Raw genomic sequence first — 19306 nt, 5'->3', positions numbered from 1 at the left:
AATTACTTGACTCCTGACTTCAAATCCACCTGAAGATACCAGGGATACCAGGCTGCCATCACTAGAGACGGGCAGAGAGGAGAGGGAGAGTTGCATGAGATTGCCCCTCGCCAGGCCCTCAAGATGCTTAAATCACAGCTTGGAGCATTTCAAGAGAGGTTTAGCAACGCGCACCCCTAAGAGTGGCTGAAAGAACCGTATCCAAATCACGGAATGGTTTGGGTTGGAAGGGACCTTAAAGATCACCTTGTTCCAACCCCCTGCCCTGGGCAGGGACACCTCCCACTAGACCAGGCTGCTCAATCCTGGATATCAAACCCCGGATAACACACTCGCAGGACCAAGGAGGATGGATCCCAGCTCTGAGCACCATCCGCTCTCCTGCCCTTTTGGAAAGGGCACGCTGCCTGGCACTGGGGGGACTGGGCTGGAGGGCTGGGGGCTGCTGCAGAGCTGGTCCCCCCCCATGCCTGCCGTGCCCAAAGGACAGCAGTCACCCTGCCACGGTGGGGACAAAGTCTCACCCTGGCAGGGAGTGGCATGAGATGGTCAGGAGAACAAGGGACACCGTGGGACCAGAAGGTCATGGGAAGGTGCTCACCAACTCCTGCACCGACAATCCCCCACCACACCAATCCAGAAGGGTCCTCGGCTCCAGGACCAGGAAAGATACAGGGAATATAAAAGACATTCCAGGTGAATGAGGAAGCGGATGAAGTGGTGAATGAAGAGCAGATGGGGCCTGCAAGAAAGCCGGAGAGGGGCTTTTTACAAGGGCATGTAGCCATAGCACAAGGGGTAATGGCTTCAACCTGGAAGAGATTTAGATGAGACATTAGGAAGAAATTGTTTGCTGTGAGGGCGGTGAGCCCCTGGCCCAGGTTGCCCAGAGAAGCTGTGGCTGCCCCATCCCTGGAGGGGTTCAAGGCCAGGTTGGACGGGGCTTGGAGCAACCTGGGCTGGTGGGAGGTGTCCCTGCCCAGGGCAGGGGGTGGCACTGGGTGGTCTTCAAGGTCCCTCCCAACCCAAACCATGCTGTGATTCTATGAAGGGAAAGGGTCTTTCTGTCTCCTTCCCTGTCCACTCTCTCTCCTCAAAATGGCTTGAGTGGTTGAGGAGGCAAACACCTTCACACCGACAAAAACCTGTGCTCCACAAATTGCAGTCCGAGTCTTTTCCCCTCTCCATTGCCACCGACTGGAGCACCAGCAGCTACCGGCTGAAAAATACAAACCTTCACTGTGGAGCAAGTGGGGTTGGGGCAAAAATAGCACCGCCGTGGCGAGCTACCTCTGCTGCTACGCTCACGCCTGCCCCCTGCTCGTTATCTTTATGGCTCTGGGCAATTGTGGCTGTTTGTACCAGCCAGACCTGGACCTACTTGGCACCTGGTGGTGGAGCTCACATTAAAGTGTTTGTCAGCCGGAATTTATGGGACTGTTCTTGTTCTCAGCCCTCTGCTCCTCCCAGAGAGGAATTCGCCCTGCCCCAAGTGGCCGTTTGGACCTAAAATGCCCTAAAGGTGGGATTTTCCAGCTAAACGGAGCAGCCCTCTCCTCCACAGTATAGATTTCAAAGGAAGAATTGCTAGCGACCGCCTCTTGTTTCCCACCGCCTTCAGTGCACTGAAGGAAGTGGAGGCATTTATTGACTTTGTGAGAGAAAGCGGCACTTGCTAAGCAAAGCAATGACATCACTTGTTTTACAGCCTGAAGGATCTCGAAGGGAATTACAGCAACCCCTGGGCTGCAGGCAGCCCTGCGACGGGAGCAGCCGGCCGACGAACGGCGTGCCGACACATGACGTTGCAGGGCAGGACGCGAAAGGGAGAAGGCATCTGTAAGGGCAATAAGGAATTTAGGCAAATCAACGGGCAAAAATGGAAGCCCTCAGGCTGGCATGTGGCCAAGGAGCGGGGATTAAAGCCAGCAGCGTGAACGATCTGCATTTACTGTAGTATAGTCAGAGAGTAAATACTTGGCTACAACACTTCAAAGCGCCCAAAGCTGAACGCCGTCGGGAAAGCTCGCCACATGATCAAGACAAGATGTTAACGATTCTTTAAACACCGCATTCAAAGCCGCGTTCTTCGCTGCACAAGCAATAACCGCACTCGCTATTCCACAGCGAGTTATTCCCATCGGCATTCGAGCTGTGACTATCCCTGTGAATCTCTCTTGCGTCTGCACAGCAAAACCCGCTGGCTCTCTGCTGGGGAATTCAAGAGACAGGTATTTTAGGCACAGACAAGCCACCATCAGTGTATGAAACTGTCCCCTTTCTCCTTCAGCATATTGCAGGGGCTTGGAAGCAAGGCCTTCAAGCAATAACCACTTTATTGCTCTTCACAAAAGATAAGTGGCTCCATTCTTTTCTTACCGTTTTAACAGACTCCTGCCCCCATTTCCCAGCTGAAAGGATGGAAGGCTTGGAGGGAATAGTATGCTTTTTTTAAGGTGGGGGGGTTTTTTTGGGTTTTTTTGTGTTTTTTTTTTATCCACAGAGGTTAACGCTCGTGTTTACAGGCAAAATGAACAGTCTATTCAGCAGTTACAGCTCATGCTTCTTTCTGGCTATTAGGTAGCACTGATTCGCTCCTGCAAGGATCAGAGAAATGGCGAATTCTGCTCGTAGAGCCTTATTTGCTCTGCAAACACAGCCATCCTGCAAGGCTGCATGTGCCTACAGGGCTAAACAAACAACCCGCGGAGGCACCGGTTGCATACGTGCCCCTCCTCGCATCCCAGAGACAAAGGGCAGACCCCCCCGAAAGCTCACCGGCATCGCTCGTGTGCTGGGCTGCCCTCTCCGCTGGCCAGCAGCAGGTCCCCGGGGTGGCCAGTGGATGTTCTCCCTCCCGAGCCCCCGCACAGAGGAGGGGCAGAGAAGAGCAGCAGAAGCTGCCAAGACGCTGGCGATGGGAGAGATTTCGGCCCCTCCATGGTGCACAACCTTGTGCAAACAGGAGCTCAGCACAACCCGAATTCCTCCTCCGCTCCGAATTTCCTCGGCAGGGCCAGAGCCGGGTCCTCGGGAGATGGACAGAGGGGGAAGGGGAGAGATCTGGGGCTGTTCTGGGGAGTCAGAGGGAAATTACAGCTTGCTGGGGATGACGCTAACATACACCAGGGGTGATGCCGAATTTTCTGCAGCAGCTGGGAATCCTACCGGAGCAAGGTCGGAGGGGCAAGGGAGGAATTCATCCCCCGACCAGCAAATGAACGTCTCCCCGGCTGCTCAGCTGTCGGCATGAAATTCCCCCCGGGGTAACAAGGTCCCAGCCGCTCCCTCCCCGTGACAGATGCTGCAAAGCCCAGTCCTGGGGAGCTTGGTTCAGATGGACCGAGGCTGCTCTGAGCTGCAGCGAGGACCGACACGGACCCTGCCCATCAGACAGAGCCGTTTGCACAATAACTCTCCCCAAAAGGCGAGTGGTGAGGGGGGAAAGAGCAAGCCCAGCTCTCCTCCCTCCACATTTCCCTCCCACCGCTTGGCTCCGCTGTTCAGGGGGCCTGACATTTCCCTCCGACGCGGGGAGCAAAGCCCTTGCCAGGAGGTCAAGGTCCTGCGGGGAAGGGAGTGCAATCAATTCGTATTAATCTACAGGAGCCCTGTAGCAAACAGCAAAACCCTTCATCCCAGGGCAGAGGCATGATTGAAAAGGGAACTTTGGGTCTCCAGGGAGTCGGTCCATCCTCGCATTGCAATATTTTTCCCCTCCTGTACTACCGGCTTCCATGATTACAACAAATGCAGTGCACCGGGAGTGTGATTACGGCAGCCAGGAGATCACTGTCCTCCCTTCTCACGTCTGCGGTTTGGAGGAGGCTTGGGAGGAAAAATGATCCTGTAGCAAATGCGCAAGACCGGCTTCCATGCCTCGGTTTCCCCAGCTATAAATCAAGAATGACAACGCATCCGTCCTCCCGTCCTGATTGCATTCGCCTCAGCCGTCACCCCGTGCACGGTTCTGCTCCGTGCCCCGTGCACGGTGCACCCTGGAAGCCGGGTTCGTGGGGTGTGCAGCGCCCACAGGGGTCCCATCCCTCGTTTGCAGCCTTGCAATTAGTCCTTGGTAAGGTGTTGTTAAGAGACAACGACGCAGGCAAAGCACGAGCCCCATGGAGCACGTACAGATCTCTGGGACTCAGACAGACACAAAGATAGCCCGGAAAGGGTGAACGCCATGGAAAACTTCCTGCAAGCCCAGCCTTCGGAGACTTCATAACCTGTACCCGATGCACGGGTGGGAGGGGGAAGGAAAAGCCGTTTTGCTAGATGCGCATTTCCACTCCCGCTTGTCCCAGTCCTGACAATGAGCCCAGTAACAAGAGCACACAAAGGAGGTTTGTTCTGCCTTTGTATATTTTGCCTTTCTCTGTGTCCGCAGCCCTGTGCGGCGCAGTCAGCAGTTCTCGCTCGGCTCTTCCCGGCTCTTGGTGAGATCAGGGCAGCTCCGAGGAAGGCATTAAAATGACGGTCATTATTCCAGCAGCCTCAAAACACTGGGCACTTATTCCTCAGCCGAAGCTAACCTGAGAAAAGTGTCCAGTGTTCGGCTGGAACAACAATCGACCGCTCACAGCCAGTCTGTCCACCACAGGCAGGGGTGGGAGCTCAGTGCTCACACTGTCTGGGGGCCGTGCGGAGCCACCCCCAAGGTGGTCGTGTCAGTGGTTCTATGGTACGTCCATCCTCTTCAGGGGGTGAGGGGTCCGGAGGCGCAGATGCTGTGGATCAGCAGATCCCGGGATCTGCTCCAATCCATCCATCCCTGCTGGTTTGCACCGGAAGGGAGGGCAGCAGGGAACGAGACTTGTCAAAAGTGCACGACTTGACCCCCTGGAGCCCAACACAACCGCGTCTGGCTCGGAGACAGAGATGCTCCCTCTGATACTCCATTTTTCTACAGCAGTTATTTAAGTTATTGAGACTTAATTTACGGCCGCTGTGGAGTTCTAGGTGTGTGTCCCACTGGCAGCACCCACCGTGATGGCAGCCCCGTCTCGTCGTACGGTGGTGCCAAACCGTGACCCAACAGACCCAAGCTCTAACGTCACCCTTGGGAGCAAAGAGCCGTGCTGGGATTGCTGGGGCAGCAGCACTTTACAGCTCAGGTATGCTCCTGGAGGCGCTGCCGATCGGCTGCATGGTATTTAGCCGTTCTCTACCCTTATCCATGACTCACTTTCTCCTTTCATCCTTTTATTACACGGCGGGCACGTCCCTCACAACACGCATGGCACCATGTGTGTACCAAGCTCATTGCACAGTGAGAATTGTGCAATATCAACACAATTATTGAAGAGGAACATCACGAGCAAAGGCCGGCCCCGGTCCTTGCCTTTTATGACACTCAAACAATTACTGACTGACAATTAACTAACACAATCCAAGTTGCATCCGAGGCAGATTGGCTCCGTTGCTGACCTCGCTGTGAGTCCTGCCTCCCCTCTCCCCGCATCGCCTCCCTGTTACCTGCCCGTCATGTCACACCCCAAAAGTGACAAGAGGCTCCCGAATATACAAGCGCAACCAAGAAAGCGTTCACGGATCCTGCTGGATGAAAGAGACTCCAGAAACACAACCCGAGCCCCGCCATCCCCGCGGCTGGCAGCCGGCGTTCCCAGGTGGCTGGGAGAGACGGCGAAGAGGGTGCCAGCTTCCAGCTGCCAAAGAACGCCATTCTCAGTAACACAAAGCCTCTTATTTTCTCTCCCAGGAGTGTTTAGACCTGTGGCTGAAGCTGTCAGTGCCTGCCCTTCCTTTACTGATGGATGGGAAGGAGGATCCATGTTACAGGAGAAGATCCCTGGCGCAGGAGAGACCGAGTCCCTCTGCGCCTCTCCCGCAGCTCCGTCCCGCTGGATGAAGCTGTGCAGCGCTGTCATCCACACGCTCGCACAGCACGGGGTATGTAGGGTCTGCTGGCTTCTTAATTGCTATTTTCTTTCCTCCTTTTCCTTTTTTTTTTTTTTTTTTTTTTAATTAGAGCTTTCGCTCCTTCCCCAGCCCACGCAGAGCTCCCAGAGCCGCAAGCTTATCTGCGATTGCCGTGCAGACAAGAGCTCGTGGAAAGCCAGGATTTTCTTTCCCTGCTGTGGTCAGGAGGAGCCAGGATAAGTGGCCTCCTTCTCTCTTTAACAGAAAACACTGGAATTTTCCTCCTGTGACCCATGATTTCATCTTCCACCTAAGATCTCTCTTTCCAGCACATGAGAACAAGGCTGAAAGGATGGTGTCGGTGCGAAACGAGGGCTGGGGGTAATTAACGTCCTCAGTGCAGTGTGGAAGGCAGACGGAGGAGAGGGCTTTGAGCCGATGCCCAGGGATGGGAGCAGAGCTCGGCTGCCATCCCCCTGCCTGGCCCGAGCAGAGGGATCACACAGTCCCGCTCCCGGGTCTCCTTTCTAAAAGCATTCCGTGGGAGGGTATTTAAAGAAAAAAAAATTTAAAGACATTGCATCCTGTACACCCGACCGTCCCGCGGGATTCGTGAAACGCAGCTACCTGTCGTGCAAAGAAAAGGAGGGGGGCAACAAGCAGCGCCCAACGGAAAGGTGAAGAGACGAAATGAAAGCCAGAGCATTGCGGAAAGTCTTGCCAGAGGGAACCCTGGTATCATCAAAGGATCTTGACAGGACCTAATTTCCCGGAAAAAAACAGAAAACGCTTTTAATATAAACAGAAGCACAACATTTATAAAGAAGCAGCACCACCACAAGCACTCAAAGCAATAAAGAGCTCGGCATTTCACCATGCGTTTTCTGGGAGAGTTAAACCGCACGGAGTTCAGCCTGCCTTGCTCTACCCGGATAAATCACGCTTAGAAACGGGCCGAGGCTCCTGCCAGTTACGCTCTACCATCGGCAAATACCTGGCGATGGGAGGAGGAGCTGGAGAGATTGTACAAACAGCTTCATACGGGATTAACGCTCCTTCCTCCCCCAGCAAGCTCCCAGCTCAGATCCAGCAGCTCCTTGGAGCCGACATGGCTAATAAACCATCCCCCCCGCCCTCAGACAGATCTTTCTGCAGCACCAGAAAAAGAACTGAATGAAAGGGGACGGTGTTCCTGACCTACTGGTCCCCACAGTGCCAGCTACGGACTGGGTTTCTCCCCAGGACGGTGCTCTGGTACCACTGTTCGGCACCAGGCACATAAAACTCTTTGCAGCAGGGTTTCAAATCTGTTTTATTTAAAGCTCGGGAAGAGTCACGTGGCGGTAAGGTGGTGAGCAAGCACCGCAGGTCTACTTCTCTGCCAAGGATTGCACTAATCTGGTATTTAATCTTAAACCAGTTGTGCACCCATCCTCGGAGGGCTTTGCGCACGTGTGTGTATTTCTCCCTCCGATGCCAGGGGAACGCAGCCACACAGGTAGGGAGCCCGACGAGCCCACGCTTGAGGAATCGGAGGATTTCAAAGCGCAGCACAAACTGTAATTACTTTTGGCATCCCCGTCTCCCCCGTAATGGGAAGAGTCGTGCTGCAGTATCTTTTATCCGGACCCTTCCTTATCACAGTTACCGCGGCGGTGCCGAGAGCCCCAGCTGGGGGTGAGACGTGCAAGTGGGCATCCCCGTGGTCCTTCTGCCTTGGCTTGGCTTCCCAGAGCCCGCACCTCATCCTCGCGATGAGAGAAGGGGCTGCCCAAGCCCTCGTTCCAGCTGGTGATCGGGAACTTCTGCTCTACTAAGCCGCTGCCAAGGCTGGAGGAAGGCAGGAGATGTAAAAAGCCTCCCGAAGCAAGAGGTGGCTGCCAGGGATCCCAGTGCGATAAGAGCACTGTTTTGAGGCAGCAAACTTGGCAAAAGCTCCGTGTTTCTGCCTGGATGCCAGGCTTTGAGACACCCTTGCATCAGCACGAACAGCCCCCAGGGATGGTTCTCCCTGGCCCATGCACCACCTTGAAGGTGAACCCTGACAGCGCTTTGCCTGCCTCGGGGCAATGCACGACTCGAGCCCGGCTGCTGCAAACTCTTCCGGCTGCCCCCATACAGAAGGGTGTCACCGGCTCTCCTGGCCCCCATGCTCTCTCCCCTCTCCCCATTTCAAGGTTCAAGTTTTTCCTCCATCATCTGAAGGGAGCCAAGCGTCCCTGCCATTCCTTCTCCGGTCTCACCGCCGGGACCTCCGCCAGTAACACTGCGCTCCTTATTTCTGCGCATGAAGCCTCTCCACTTCGCAAAGAGCCAGGGGTTGGGCAACACGGCGAAAACCAGACATTGTCTGGGCCACATGCAGGCAAGGAATAATGCAGAAGCAAACAGCAAAAGAGATTTTCACAGCAGCAAACGTCTCAGGGAATGAGCCGTGAACGCAAATGAAGCGGATCCCCACGTAGTCCTGCTCCGCTCAGGCTGCGTCCAGCACAATTGGCGTTAAATGAGGGGCTCCCCCAGATGCACGGCAGCTCCTGAGACCCGGGGTTGCCAGCCAGCTTGGACACGTGCCCATATGGCAACAACCTTCCCAGTAACCGTCTTGCCTCCTCCACCAGCTTCCTTAGAAAGCGCTGGGACAGCAGAAAGACGGGAGGCTGCTCTGAGATGCAGAGACACTCTCTCCCCTTTTCTCCTCATCCTGAGGTCCTCTGGTGTACCTGCCTCCCCTGGGCAGCCCAGGACAGGGATGTTCTTGCAGATCCGACTGTCCCGCTGCGTCCCTGCTGTACCTGCTCTGCTCAGGAAGCTCTTCGTCAGGTGTTTTGCACCAGCAGCACCATTTTCCTTAAACACAGGGATGCCACCAGGAGGACTGCCCAAGAGCCCAGCCCAGGCCCTGGGATGGTGCAAACTCTCCAGGACCCCAAACCCCGTGAGATGCTGCCTTCCAGGAAACCTCCGTCCCCGAGAGCGCAGCACACGCTTGCAGAGCATCCTCGTCCCTCTGCACTGCCTGGAGACACCCACCTCCCTCATATCCCTACCCTAACCACGCCACGACTACGGCATTTTCACGTTCAACCAAATACGGACACGTCTGGATACCAAATAGAGAGATCCCAGATGAAACATGTATAAACAGATTAAGCATGCCCCAGTGCCTGCAAACCTCTGCTCACTTCCCTGTGGAGGGCAACATTTCATGCATATCTGGGAACTGGGCAAGCGCACGCTGTTCAGATAAACCTTGTTCCTTGTTAAACTGTAAATAACAGCTGTTTCGCCAAGCCGAGCCCCAGCTCGCCGCTCGCTGTCCTCGAAGTTGCAATGTCAGTCATGGGCATGGCAGACAAAGCAAGTATATTTGGTGAGGTTTTAAAATAAAGAATTTTTCTCTTTTTTTTTTTCCCCCCTCTTTTTTAAGCTCACTTTTCCACTTCTCTCTTCACTCCCAACCCACCTCCCCCCGCACTTTAAAAACTATCGCAACTCCCACTGCGTACCGGTGGAGCTGCCCGCAGCTCTGGTGTCCTTGACAAGCTCGATGGGTTTCTGCACGAGCCCTGGAAAAGGGGGGGAGATAACAGAGCCCAGCGTGAGATAAACAGAGCGAAAGAGCGAAGGAGAGCGATGTCTTGCAGGAAAACGCAGGGCTGGACTCCCCAGCATGGACCCTGTTAGGGAGAGATAGGTGCCGGGATGTCACACGCGGTGGCCTGCAGTCCACTGCCCTTTTGGAAGACATCAAAAGCATATTTCACAAGCTGTATTTCAAATTATAGCCCGCTCCACCCCCCAAATCAAAACACAGACCTATTTCCATGTGCTTTGCAGCAACGGGCCACGAGAGTCAAGGAGACTGAAAGCTCAGAAAGCGAGATGAAAAGGGACTACATCACGCAGGGCTGTTCAAAGCTCGCTTGGTTGTGTTCAATCCTGCTCCTCTCCTGCCTCGCAAGCTGATAAACTGCATGTTCCATAGGAAACGCTCGAGATAAGAAAGGATTATAATTGTGAAGCCCACAGAGACGAGCGATTTGGCCTCCGTTCCCACGGCAGAGCATCAGCCGAGCGGAGGTGCCCCCCTCCCGCCACCGCTCCAAGTTCTTATCTGGTGGGATACTGGTGGGGTTGGTTGTACACACGGCGACAAGCTGCACTCGCAATGCCGCTATCATAGCGCGATTAGTTGCACAATTAATCGTTAATAAGAAGGGATTGAAAGGGATTAAGTACTTAAATAGCACACATGCTGTTAATGGTAATTTATAAAAACACGCCTTCTCCCTCAGATACTGTGTCATGTTTTCCTGGAATTATGACGACTCAATGGGACCTTCTCTCTGCCCCTCCTGCACAGAGGGAATACCTGTTCCCATCGCTGCGGAGCTGCAGATGGGCTCTGAGAGGAATTCAAGAGGGCGATGGGCACCTCCGCGCACCCCAGCCCCGGCTCTCCAGGGACAGGGCAGCGACCAGAGCGACGGGAGCTCCTGGCTGCCACCGCTCTTCCTGGGGCGCCGAGAGGATGCTGGTGGGAGGGAGGGATGCGACGGTGATACTGGGAGGAGCGCGCTGGGGTTTGGTGATGGTTCATCTAATGGGGAGAGCATTTTGGAGACACAGGGGCACTCTTTGCCTCTGACAGCTTTTAATTGGCTTTTGGACGAGACACAGAACCATCCCTGCCTATGACCAAAAAGAGCATAAAACCCACTCGTTCTGTCTCCTCCTCAGACTCCCAGGCAGGTAATGCTGCTTCCCTGTCCCACACACACCAATTTACATTGCAAATGATGTTTGAAAATTCCTGCCCAAACCCCAGGTCCTAGGAAGGCTGCCCAGGTGCCTCCAGACCATCCGCAGCCGTTCTGGGACCCTTCCAAAGAGCTGAAACAGCTCCCAGGCGCCTGGTCAACGCAAGAACTGTGGGGCTCAAACTACCCCTCCTCCAGCCTCACGTCCCCATGTCCCTGAATCCCTTCGGCCACAGGCACAGCAGCAGCTTTTGATGCTGAGGATGATTCTGTGATGGCCCCAACAGCCCATCCTCCCCCACCTCAGACCCACCTCGGAGAAGTTTTCTGCCTTGAATCAAAAACCAAACAGGTGGAAAAACACACCCCTTGGCTCCTCTGACCAGGGCAGTCTGGGCATCCCTTACACGTTTCTTGCCTTGACCACACAAGGCCACAGCGAGACCTCTTTTCGGACTCTAGCTCTTCCTCAAAAAAGAAAACATGCCCGCTGATGGACTAAGGCACCGCGCAGGTTCTTCCCCTGCTCTGTCTGAGGCTGCAGTGAGGGGTGACAGGGGCTCTGTGCTGTCCCCCAGGTCCCATGGACCCCGGTGACCCCCTCTGCTCAGCATCGCACGGGGACGGATCCATCACACCCTGCGCAGGTCCCCGCACCCCACAGCACTCCGGTGGCCAAGCCGCTCCCTGGCTGTGCCGAACCTGCTCCCGGCACAGACAGAGGCTTTCAGTCTCCGGGGCTGCTAATTCGCCTCCGCTGGCCAGTGCCGCGCTCAGGAAACACACGATATCAATGCCTTTCTTGTAGAGGTGGATCGCGAGGGCTGCGAAAGCTCACCCCTAGATGCGGTCTTCTTCAAGCAGGATGGGAAACATTGGCAGACCTGCAAATAGAGGTCCTCCTCGCAGCCACAGCCCGGGATGTGGCCGATCCCTGTTCCGGACTAACACTGGCCTTCAGTCCCCTAATTGCAAACATGAAAAGCAAACAGCGCACGGAGGTATCCAGCCACAGGCTGACTCGTTATGTGCCTTCTGAGAGCTTGATGGGCAGGGCTGTAAGTCAGACACCACCGCGATGGGCAAAATACAAAGGACAGATAAGAAAAGGCTGGGATTTGTGAGATAAGGCTTGTTCCCGACTGCCTATACTTCCTGTATCCTGTGGCACAGTGATTACTGTGCAGTAATTAGTTAATAATTATAAGCTGACCAACCCTCAGGAATATGCGTAGCAGAAGGAGCAATATATGCTTTAGGCTAAAAGCAGATTTTTCCTTACTGCTTCTCTCCTGCACTTAAACCATTGCCCCAGTTCAAGGCACGGAGAACAGACGCCAGGGAGGTTATTATGCCGACGGTAACACGGGAACGGTTCCTTGCCCTTCTGTATCGCTGTTCATTCAAGGATAGCCAAGCATTTCACTAATACGAACCACACCTCAGCCTAGCAGTCCCTTTGGCTATTTTCCCCCCAGCCGAGACGGGACAAACCGAAGCGCAGAGACGGGATGGGACTCACCCGAGGTCAAACAGCAAGTCAACGGCGCAGCCAGGAAGGAGATCTGGCCCTGGATCCTACCTCCAAACTGCTTCCTTCACTCTGCTGGTCACGGACCACCGCCGCCCCCATCTACCGCATCGGGGCTGGACCCTGAATTTCCGAAGCACACTCTCTAGCAGGACACTGGCAACGCTGGTTCTGCAGAAATGAGCCGTAGCTCCTAGTTCTCTGTGTTATCTGGGTGACAGCAGAGACGACACAAGCACGCATCACAGGAGAGATCCCACTAGGAAACTAGAAAGAATTTGTGACGCTCACAGCCCTGTCTGGTGACAAAACTGCCATGCTGATTTACACCACTTGAGCATCTGGCGAAGAAAGGCAGAAAGTGGAATTTAACCCACCAACGCGGGCAGAAGCAATAAGAGGATGCATTTTCTGTGTGAAAAGAGCTCACTTCAGCTGCTGTTAACACTCTTTCAACCAGATTTTTAGAGTCCAAAATAAATATTAAAAAAAAAACAAGCAAAGTGCTATTGAAGATCCCTATAGGTCCCTGGCTGCACCGTTGGGTATCTATAGATCAGCAGTGTTTGCCCCAGCACAGGCTCGGTGCGTAAGCTGCCAGCCTAAGAGGCTTTCCACCAAATAATTCAAGTCATGCTAGAAGGCATAAAACCAAGCTCCAGGTGATGTTCCACACTGGAATACAGAAAAAACCCAACACCGATGAATTTATATGCATGTGCATGTTCACAAGGGTTAAGGCTCCCGTTCATAAACCTTGTCAGATTTAGCAACTAAAAAAAGACGCGGCTTCGGGAATGGAGCGGGGGGGAAGCGGGTGCGAGGGAGAAGCGAAGTTGTGGGGGGGGATTTGAAGCTGAATCTAACTGGGATCATGAATCATACCCCCTGAGTGACCAGCATATTAATGCTTACCAATTAATTAAACAGACAGAGGAAAAATAAACTATCCAAATCAAAATAGAGAAAGAGCAGAAAGAAACGGAACGTTTGGAATGTTTCTGCTTCCCAAAAAAGGCACAATTTCGATTTCGTCAGAAGTTTCAGTGTTCGGTGGTCAGCTTCAACAGTCTCGCCCTTTTAATTTAGCAATTCAATGAAATCAGCAAAACAACAGCTGGACCCCGCGGAACTGGTCAAATCCAGGCCCCCGCCCCACTCCAAAGCCCCCAGCTGGGGAAATTCGGGTTGTTCTAAAGGAAACAGCTGAGCATTTCAGAGCTTGGGGAAGACAGAGAGGGAGAGGGTCCACGGAGAAACCCTCGGCAATAGAAACACGGCTGTGTGGCAGGTCATGAGCAAAAACTGAAAGGGTGCCCGGAAGACAAACAGAATTCCTGTCACCTCAGACGACAGCGAGAGACGGGCCGTCCACTACAGACCAGCACAAACCAGCACGTATCGGGGAGCGTATCAGACCTCAGGTTTGAGATCCAGTGCCATCGGCGACGGGACCTTGCTAACAGCAGGAACGCGCTCCTTGCCGCAGTTCCCCGCCTGATAAATGAAGGCGATAGTGCTAGCTCGAGGGTGCTGCGAGGGAGAACTGTTTGGGGGCGATAAACAAAACGAAAAAGCAACAAAACAATTGGATTGGATGCAGCAGTAATTGGCAATGAAGTGTCTTCGTTGGCAGGGCCCTTCCTGCCAGGTGCACACAGAAGCTGCCCACTTTCCCTTCCCCGTGTGCTCACAAAAGGGCAGGAAAACCCATCACCGCTCCATCCTCTTTGCTCCCCCCTCTGTGCATCACAAGCCGTAACAGCTCTCGTGATACCCCGTGTCCCTGCAACGCTGGCAGAGGCGACGGCTACCGGGCACTGACAGCTCTGTATCAGAAATTTGCCACCAGAATTTATTATTTTTGTTACGGCGGTGCCTGCTGGCCCCAGAGACTGAGGACTCGCCGTGCAAAAGGCAGCGATGAGAAATTGTCCCCGCTTCAAAACACCCCTGATTTAAATGCACAAAGGAAGATGAATGGGAAGCAGAACCCAGGGCCGGGCTGACGACGTCAAACCCAGACCGTCCGTGCGCAGCCTGAGATGCTGCAAGATGTCTCCACCTGAGCTGCCCTGGGAGACCTGGTTCCCAAAAGCAGTGAGCATCCATCTCCGAAAACAGCAGGTCAAACATCCCCCCGTTCCACAGCGTGAACACTTTGGAGGTATTTATCCTCCCAGCACCCTGCTGTGGCAGGGACGGTACCTGATGTAAGACGGGAGCGCAGAAAAGCCACAAACGAAAAGAGAAGAGCCGGTGCCGGCATCTGAATCCAACTCTCTGAAGCCAGTGCCCCAAAGCCTGGAGCATCCTTCCGCTTCGTGGGCTGTATTCCCGCAGGTCCTGCCTACGCTTCCCACTGTGGGGCATTACGCATTCAGCACACGAGTGAGAATTTCAACAAGAGCCCAGCTGCTGCTCAGGTGTGAAAAGCAAACGCTCGGATTTTCAGCAGAGATCAGCCCAGTGGGCAGGCGTGCTGGGCTGGAGACACGCGGACGTTTCCCAGTGGGAATGCGGCGTGCCTGGCCCCCCTGCAAAAATCCAGCCTTCATTGTGGCGGCTTGGAGCTCACCCCTGACACAGCGAGGAAACCCAGAAGGCAAGAGAATACAGAGCTCAAGCTGCGACTGGAGATAGAGCGAGAAGGAGCCGCACGAAAGGAGGGAGGCAAAGAAAGAACAGGAGAGATGAGAGATTGCAGCGGTGTCAGAAGCACAGGCGAAGCCCAGCCATCTCTGAAGGCTTGCTTGCTCTGCTCTGTGGCTTGAAAATAATTTCACACCAGTTTCTTTTTCCAGCCCGGCTGCCTAGACAAAGATAGGAGCTGAGATTGCGAGGGACTGAGCAAACAAGCAGCAGATGAGCAATACTGGCTGCAGGCAAAAATGCTACCTGAAAAGAAACCTTGATTAGAAATGTAAAGAGAGAGCAAAAGATGCTCGGTCTGATTACAGATCGACTCTGCAAAGTTAATTGTTCACCAGATTGTAATCTGGGCTTTCGCATCTACATTAATCAACAGGTTGCTTTCTGCTATCAGTTTTCCCTTCACAAACAGCAGAAGCAAGTTAATTTAGAGAAAAGCAAACCCAGCAGGTCAAACCTCTGCACGGGCAGAGTTTGCTGAAAGCAGCTGAAGGGCCTTTTTTAAATAGAGACCTTTTATTGTTTTTCTACCTATAAAGAAGTAAATCGAGACTATGTCATCAATCAGAGCTGACCTTTCAGGGTTCCAGGACACTAATTACACAGAGAGGAACTCACTCCAGGCTGGGTTGGGATCTTTTCCGAACTCTGTAGCTGGCCCCGGAGCCAAGACCCCCTGCCCTATCGCCTGGAGAAGCTGCTTTAAGTTTGCCTCAATTTCCCTGAGCATGGAAGGAGAATTCGGGACGCTCCTACTCAGTATAAACCCTCCTGGAAACTCTTACTATTATTTGGACATGACTCCAAACATGTGTCCCAGATTTTCTGGTGATTCTCAGACCTCCTGGCCCAAACCTCAGGTCTGTATGGAAGCCAGAGGAATGTCTCAGGGTTTACAAGGATTGACCAAACATTCATTTCTCTCCAGAAGGCCAGACCATGGGGATGGCCTCAGTGGAAACTGCAACGTGGATATTTTAATGCAAACACAACATATGGAAAGTGCATATACAGGTTTCCATCTCACCAAAGGGAACGGCGGGATCCTCATGGACTTGGGAGATGAAAACTCAATTCCCTGCGCTACCACAGGCTCCCTTCAGCAAGTCAGTTGGGCTCTCCGCTTTCCCATATGCAAACTGAAGCTGCCTCCATCTATTTTGTCTCGTTACAGCGCCAGCAACAGTAGGGAAAAACTGTCTCCTCCTGTCCCCGTGCTCTTGGCACAGCAGGGCTGTACCCCAGCCCCTGCCCAACTCCCACAAACAAGACCCCAGCGATGGCAATGAACGCATACGGATGGCAGCAGCTAAAGATTTAAAGCAGATCGTTTGGAAGCCAGTAAAAAGCAGCCGGGCACGTCAGCTGCATTTCAGTCACCTGTACCGTATGAATATGTGACACCATCACTTCACTCTTTGTCACTCGCTTGCCAGCACAGCCTGTCTGAAGGGTCCATTCAGGGGACCACAAAGAGTGCTTGTTTAGTGAAAGGGGCCTTCACAGCATCGAGACAAGCCTTTTAGTGCTTCCATGCCTATCTCTGCCAGCATCCCAAAGCTCTGTAGATCTCAGGGAGCAAACCTCTGAGAACAAAGCAAGGTCAAGTGTTAACAGATGGGGGAACGCAGACATGGGGATGCGGTGACGTGTCCAAGGTCAGACAGAATCCGTGGCAAGGCCAGGGACAGGGTCAGATCTCTAGAGTCCTGTTCTTTAGTCAGAAATTTTCCTCTCTTCTCCAAGCAGGATAAGTGAGGAGGAACTCCCGGCCATTGCTGGCGAGGTTGTTCCACTACTCATTTGTTAGTTGCCCTCATTTGGACGTGGTACCAATACTTTCCTGCATTGGTGAGTAAGTCTGGGTTCTTGGAAACACATCTGTGAAATCTGCAAAACCTCCCATCAAAAGGGGTCCCGCCCAGAGATCAGGCACCAAAACTTGCACAGAAGTCTCCTGGCATGGCAAAGAGAGTGTAAAAATCATCAAACTGTGAGCTGGATGCCTCACACACACAGACACAGATGAAGTTTCATGGATGGGGTACCAGCTGGTGAACCAGGTGCCCTCCTCCTGTTCCTGCCTCTGTTCCTTCTCTGCGTCAGGCTCTTGGACACCTCACATCCCATCCATGTACTTGTATCTTCTCCAGGGAGGAAAAGATGCAGAAATGCACTGTGAGATCTCAGTGTGCCACCACTGATGTGTCTCCGCTGACGCTAACTGACCAATTATCTACTGGAGTGATGTTTGCATCCAGGGAATCTTTTCAGGATCATGGGAACTGGTTTTCATGACCCAGATGCCCTGTCAATGCCTCGTGAGGCTGGAAAACAAGACTCTGCTTGCATTTACCACATTTCAGCTCGGTGTGTTAGCACATGTTGCAGATCTACATGCTGCCCCATTACCACTGAGGCGGAAATTAGTCCTGTTTCCTTGCGGGAAAGAGGGTCCTGTCCGAAGGCACTTGCCCTTTCACAAAACTCATCCTGAGGCACCAACTTTCTGCCTGCCGCTTGTTCAAAGCGCTTCCCCTTCAGGCGCCTTCTCCAACCCCCAGCACACACACATCGCACCGTTCATTTGGTTGATGCAGAACACAAAAAAACCCAATGCCAGCAGCCCCAGGCCTGACCTTGATGCTTTCTTCTTTTCAGAGCTAATGCCACCATTATGCCCACCAGCCCAGCATGCTCATTCCAGTTTGTTTTCACAGACAGTTTATTAAAGGCTGACTTTCCAGGAGCTAGTGCTGGCATGGCTGGGAGAGCTGCTCTCAACGGGTGGTTTTGTCTGTGGAGCTCCTTGCCAGCGAGGAGCGGGACAGGCGTTCTGGGCGCAAGCTCTCTGCACCCCTGGGAACTTGTCAGAGCAACAGGCGTGTTGGAGAGATGCAGCTGATACTGACAGCCACACAAAAATGCAGCGCAAGGAGAATGCCATGCTGCCGGCCGGCCAGCAGCTGGGCTCCAGCCTGAGCAAGGGAACCCACCAGACAGACCCCCCACGTCAGCCCCCCTGCAAGCCCCCCTGGACGCTTTCACAGTGGAGACAGAAGGGTCCCCCCCAGGTCCTTCGCAGAGGGACCCATGCTGGGGGTGTCCACCAAACAGTGCGCGTTGGAGAAGTCGATAGTGAGTGTAGGGGTTGACCAGGGCTCCCTAAACCACATTTAGGACCAAGACGCGCAGGGATCTCCTCCACCAGGGAAGAGACAGCTATAAATTCTTGCTGCGCCTGCTACAGAGCCGAACCCTCCCTCACCGTAACTCCAACTTTACCCATCCCCTCCCTTAAGCCCAAAACAGCCCCGAAGGCAGCGACAGCCCCCGGCCGGGGCCGTGGGGGGGGCGGGCAGGGGGGTCCGCCGCCCGCCGCCCCCTCTCCCCGGACTCACCGGCCGCCGAGCAGGTCGCTCTCCCTCCTTCCTCCTTCCTGCCGCCGCCGCGCCGGGTCCCGGGGAAGAGCGGGGGCGGCGCCGCGGGGCCGCACCGGGGACCGGCTGGGAGCGGGGCCGCACCGCGGCCGCTGCCGGGGCTGGAGCAGAAGCGGGGCCGGAGCGGGTCTGCAGCGGTACCGGCGCCGGAGCGGTGCTGGAACCGGAGCCGAAGCGGGGCCGGTGCCGGAGCCGGTGCCGGAGAAGGTCGGGAGCGGTGCCGGAGCCGGTGCCGGTGCCGGAGGAGGTCGGGAGCGGGGCCGGTGCTGGAGCAGAAGCGGTGCCGATGCCGGAGAGAGTCGGGAGCGGTGCCGGAGCAGAAGCGGTGCCGTAGTCGATGCCGGTGCCGGAAGGGGTTGAACCGGTGCCGGAGTCGGTGCGGCGCCGGTGCTGGAAGGGGTTGGAGCGGTGCGGGTGCGGGAGCAGGAGCGGTGCCGGAGGCGGTGCGGGCGCGGTGTCGGTGCGGGACCCGGCGCGGTGCGGTGCCGGCTCTGGGCTCGGTGCGGCGCTGGCTCCTCCCCGCCGCAGCCCGGAGATGAGGATCCCGTTCGGCCCCGCTGCCCCCGCCGTCGGCCCGGGACGGGACGGGACGGGACGGGACGGGACGGGCGGGAGCCGGCCCCGCTCGGCGGCTCTGCGGGCTGGCGAGCCGCGCAAGCAGGCAGATGCCAGCCCCAGCACAGCGGCCGGGGGAGTTCCCTCCTGGAGCTCTTCCTACTCGTCCTTGAGGCTCTTGGCAGATACCGGGAAACAGGGGGCACGCTCGGGACCCGGCGGGGGCCGTGGGCTGCCTGCGGCCCTTGGAAATGTCAGCCTCTGTCGCTCCAGCGGGGTTATGTATTTAGCAGCGGCTTCACCATCTATTCCAGCTATTTATTGTCTTATATTTAGCCAAACATTCTCAGTTTGCCAAAAATAGACCAGCCATGGAAATAAATCAGGCTGACTGGAGGTGCCAACATTGTCTGTCTGAAACTAATTAATTTCTTATATCCCTCGCCTATATTAATCCTCGCCTTTCCTCTGCAGACCATCCT

General features: G+C 54.7%; 1 protein-coding gene across 3 annotated transcripts in view; it reads right to left on the bottom strand.

Annotated features, from left to right (window-relative positions):
- The window catches only part of CDK18 (cyclin dependent kinase 18), a 41330-nt gene extending 22424 nt beyond the window's left edge, over window positions 1-18906 (bottom strand). Inside the window, exon 1 of one of the 3 annotated variants that reach the window (XM_054181062.1) lies at window positions 18231-18906. The gene's annotated coding sequence lies outside the window, so the exon portion shown is untranslated. Of the gene's footprint in view, window positions 1-9392; window positions 9598-18230 lie in introns of those variants that run through there. The other 2 variants (XM_054181060.1, XM_054181059.1) reach the window with 2 other exon arrangements.
- Between the last annotated feature and the right edge of the window lie 400 nt (window positions 18907-19306).

The sequence above is a fragment of the Rissa tridactyla genome, chromosome 21 (assembly GCF_028500815.1).
Source record: "Rissa tridactyla isolate bRisTri1 chromosome 21, bRisTri1.patW.cur.20221130, whole genome shotgun sequence".
Lineage (NCBI taxonomy): Eukaryota > Metazoa > Chordata > Aves > Charadriiformes > Laridae > Rissa > Rissa tridactyla.
Note: the sequence above shows the minus strand (reverse complement) of the source record. Positions and strands in the feature narration are given on the sequence as shown.